Source organism: Nothoprocta perdicaria, unplaced genomic scaffold (genome assembly GCF_003342845.1).
Source record: "Nothoprocta perdicaria isolate Ctin4 unplaced genomic scaffold, notPer1 scaffold_23, whole genome shotgun sequence".
Taxonomy (NCBI): Eukaryota; Metazoa; Chordata; class Aves; order Tinamiformes; family Tinamidae; genus Nothoprocta; species Nothoprocta perdicaria.
Window position 1 is genome coordinate 662114 of NW_020455455.1, and position 5109 is coordinate 667222.

A 5109-nucleotide genomic window follows, 5' to 3' on the forward strand; every position below is an offset into this window, starting at 1 on the left:
GGAGAGGGACATGGAAATCAGCCTGTGGGGTAAGATTCAAGAACACAGTTTGTTAAAAGGAACCCCCCGCCAGCCATATTCTGCACATCTGCGGGAGCAAAGACAAGCAGGAGCAGACAAAAAAAAACACAAGAAAGAAAAAAAAAAAGGCAAAAAAAAAGCATTTTCTCCTGTATTGTCCCCTATACTTGTTCTTAGTGTGTATTTTCTTCTCTCTAAGGCCCAATTTCCCTGCTATTGCTGCCCAGATCAATGTATGACCTCTCCTAGATTAGTCTGCCAGCTCCAGAAATTATAATGTCATTTTWATAGTTATTAAGAAGTGTGCACTTAGCAAGCTGGAAATCTGCCTCCATTATCTTTTTATAATGCTAATGTCACTTGAGAAATTTCAGCTGTAGTCCCAGGTTTAATTGACACCACAGCTGATTCGGCCCTTTCTATGTCTGATCCGCTCTTTGTATCCATCCCTATTCCCACACGTTCCTCTGCTTTGCACTGGCAGGTGCCTGTGTGGCTGCAGAGGGAATCAGAAGAGCAGTAACTCACATCAGGCTTTTGTTTTGGGTCTTCTTGATGGACACAGATAGTCTGAAGGGCCAGACTGCAGCAGCAGTCAGGCACACAGAATTACTGGTACCAATGCAGGCTGCAAAGAAGGAAATAACTTCAAAGGAGAATTTATTCAAGCTGAGCTGCAGATAAAAGCAGGAGAACCAACAACATGCAAAGGCAATAATTATTTGGGTGGTGGAGGCAAGACGGGAGCAAAGGAGCACTGCTGAGATCTGTAATGCCAAAATGGGGTTCAGGAAATGGACATTCCTGGACATTCCCAGTTGGATATGAGGCTCTGGTAGCACGGCTGTGTTCAGGCAGGGATGAGAATGGCTCCAGCATTTGGAAGACCAGGCTGGAACACGGCAGGCAGAGCAGGAGGCAACAGGTACGGAAGGAGCTGCTCTGCCCTTTGCATCTGGGCTGGTTTGAATCACCTTGTGCAAAAACAAAACAAAAAGCAAAATCAAAACCCCCCAAAGCAGATGAGGGCTCATAGCAGCAGCGCATCCTTATCCCAGGGCCTGGCCCTAGGCAACGGTGAAAAGGCAATGGAGATAACTGGCCAACAGGCAGGGAAACACACGGCTGAGTTTGAACTTGCTGGGGGTAAAGACATCCAGCACTGCCACCTTGGCTCGAGAGGGGAGGGAAGGCGGTAGGAAGGGACTGGTGAAAGGTGGGTGTGGGTGTTGGTTCTTTTTAGAACAAACTAAGCCGTAAATTTTGTTGCAYCGTATTTTATGATAGAGGAATCTTAAGTTCTTCTGAAAATCCTACTGCTACAGACAGCTTTGAAAAACTAGCCTAGCATCATCCTGTACAATTGCCTAGCAAGAAACGTGTTCTAATGGCATTAAATTGCTACCTGGAAGTTCCGTAATAGGGAAAAGAGCAATGGACAAGAAGCAAGGATTTGTATTGTTGTAAAAGTAAGGAGAATCTCTTGAAACAAGCACCTAACAACAGCTCAAGGAAATTATATATATATATATAAAAAGGGCAAAAAAAACTCTACTAAGGGGTGACAGAACTCCCTTTCAGACTCCTCAGACTCCCTTTCACATGTTTTTCAAATGAAAACTACYTTAATTAGCATTATGCACTTCGCAGCCTGTTGGAGAAGGTACCGGTTTGCAGCAGAACTGAACGAGGCCGGAGCTTTCCACGGTTTAGGCTACTGGAACCCTCTGCACTAAAAGGCCTGTAATTGACCTGTGCAACAGCTTGCTCACTTTCAGATGCAATCACATGTCTGCGTAACATGGAAATGTTATTTCATCAATCAGTTTCAGTATGTCACTCAATTGTATCAAAAAACTACTCCAAAACAAGCTCCCTCAGATTTTGCAGCTTCACATCCCATCAAAACCATTTGGAAAACTGAATACTGTTCTAATATGTCTTCAGTTATTTACAGATAAATTTTAATAGTCACTTCAATTTTTAAGAATGCAATGTATTTAAAGAGAAATTATTCTTTAGTAGAAGCACCCACAACTGCAGGGATTCAGAACGTTAACATACAATTACCGTCTGTGAACAACAACACAACTATATGCTCCCTGATTACAGATGTTTGGATATAGCAGTTGGATGCAGTTTGGAAAGGAGTAACCAGAGTAAGCAAAACATAGACAGTATTATGACATACCATAGCCAAAGCAAGGATGACATGGAGCACACTTTGAGGAGGTGCAAGGATTTATTTTCACAGCAAACCCTGGGTAGACTGGTTTTGACTTTTTTTTTTTTTTTTTTTTTTTTAAATTCAAACATCAGTATGTAATCTCCCGAAAAACTTCCTGAATAACTCCATCTAGCACTGACCCAATCTGCTTTTATCTGCATGTTATTATTACTTTGAAGGAGCTAAGAGGCATGGAAGACATCTGAAAAAATACAAATTTTTTTTTTGCTAGCAGTGAATAAGAAACTGCTAAAATTGAGATCCTTTGCATCTTTGCAAAGYGATGAGAGCTGTATCAGCAGCTTCTTAAGGCTACCCTAATACCACAACCTACAAAGCTGAAGTAAACTTGCTACACTTTTAAGGCTTGTGGCTTATCTAGCAGAACCCTTGTTCATTTCTCTTCTCAGAAAAAGGAGAGGCAAACCAGAACAGGATGGGGGAGGAGGGAAAAGGTTAACCAGGCATCTCCTTAAAGGTTAATTTTAAAACTCATGTTCATCATGGGTTACATGTGCAACAGGAATATATACAGAGGGCTTGAAAAAAAAATCCGAATTGAGCTCGATGATATTGATCTTAAAAAGTATTTCCTTGAAATAAAGACCAATATGCCCTTTAGATTGCCTTTTTAAAAAAGTGACATTTTTATTCAAGTTTATTTTACACRGTAATGTTTAAAAAAAAAAAAAGAAYAAAAAYTCCCTATTATCTCTTTTAGTTAGACAATACAACAACTTATACCGGAACATGCTGCCGGTCTAACTGCTATTCCTGCAAAATGAATTCAACTTTTATTTGGTTATTAAGCAATTAAGCATAAACCTCAGGCAGTYTGCTTATGAGAAAAAGTCCAGACTTGCAGGTTTGCTAAAAAGCTGAATAAACTTGTATTCCAATTGCACACACAGATTTATTTCACAGCCTCAAAGGCTCCACAAGAATTCAGGTGACTTTTGCACAGGGGAAATTTTTTAAACTTGTATTACAGAAAAACATAATTAAAAAACATACAAATGTGGTGAAAAATAAAAGTACCTCATTCAGAATTCACCTATTTTGCTGCACATATATACAACATTTAAAGTACTTGGCAGCACTGGACTAGTCCCTTCAAGCCTTCAAAAAATGCAGCATTCATGTTCTCCTTAAAAAAAGGATGCTGAACTGTAGAACAGACTTTACTGAGGATTATTTTTCTGCTCTTCAAAGCTCYGCCATCCTTAGCGCCACACATTTCAACAGTGCTAGGACTGTTTGCACTGTGGAGGAGGGAGGAAAGGGCCACACAATCGTATCGTTTGCTATGATATCGTTTGCTATATTTCATATTAATCAGTGCCAGCAGGCTGGCAGGAACGGCTAAACTGATAAATCCTTGTAGCACAACAGCATGTGCCAGGAACCAGTGCACTTCTATAGGAAAACAATAAACTCTTACAGAATCGTGTCCTAAAAACGTGCATTTATGTACGTACTGCTTAACAGCAGATGTCTTGCAACTGAAAGGAGCTGCTTCAGAAAAACAACTATCCTGGCAAGAGTAAGGCACAAAATAACTCAGGTCGGGAAGACGCTCGGGAGGTCGGGAAGTTTGGGAAGAAGCTTGGGAGATCGGCTGCTTCAGCCCCTCACCCACAGCAGAGCCACCTTCAAGGCCATATCAGGTTGCCCTAAGCCGTGTCCAGCTGAGCTCCAAGTATCTCCATGGATGGAGATTCCACAGGCTCTGTGGGCACTCATCCTGTCACTAAGGTTCATCCACATCCTTTCCTGTAAAGCCACTTTCCAACCATCATTTCCCAGCCCACGCTGGGGAGCTCTGCCCCCAATGGCAGCCATTGCTCCATGAGGGGCCGGCTAGGCCGCTCATCCCCTCAGCAGGGCCACGTCGCCCTCCAAGACCACGGAGCTGCTCACGGAGCGACTCCAGCCCCATCCGTGGCCCTGACACAGACCTTTGAGTCTACTGGATGATAATTGCTAGGTCCCGAAAGGGATGGACGCCTTCCAAGAGGTTTAATTTTAGCTAATTAACAGGTTGGTGAATGCGACACTACAAAGAGCTTGTTTCAGTGCACAAGCCACCAAGAAAAGCCTCTTCAGTAGGCAGATTTTTTTCTTTAAATGAGCAGTTTGAACTCRGTGACTCACTGAAATAGCTCCAACCAGAGATCACCGCTCCAATCCCCATCATTCTAAATATGGGGAATTAAATACATAAAGTATCTGTGTCAGCGACTCCAGAAGTCAGCAAAGGGCATAAATTAAGAGCCGTACATATTTGGACTGCAATAAGCTACGGAGATGTTAGCAGCACCTTAGTACTGCAATTCTGTGYATCTCTATATATGCACTGCTAGGGTATGTAGCAAACTGGGGTTATTTCATAAAGGACTGGCACTTGCTTAGAGTAATATACAGTTTACAATGCTAGGTTATTCGAATTACTTTATTCAAACTAATTCTAAAAAGTAAACATGAGACCATTTCTGAAGAAGCACAAACTGTATCATGAAGACTGCTAGATAGTTATCCCCAAACAGGAGCATTTCAGGTATCAAAGTTCTTGCCTTATGGATACAGGCCTCACTTGCAGTGTCCTCTGCACGTGCTAGACAGCAGCATCAGTGCAGAAGTTCCCGAAGGTGCTAAAACACAAGCCACGCTCCTAGCTYAGCTGCAACCCTGGTCCCCACCATTTAGCAGCCAGACAACTTTGCAGTTTCTGCAGAACACTGGCAAAATTCCCCGTTTTGACAGAACAGCAACAGGTCTGCCAGGCTCTGCTCCGCCAGGACGTTTCTCCTGAAAGACTGAACCAGTCTGTTCACTGGTTTTCCACCTAACAGAAAGTTAAC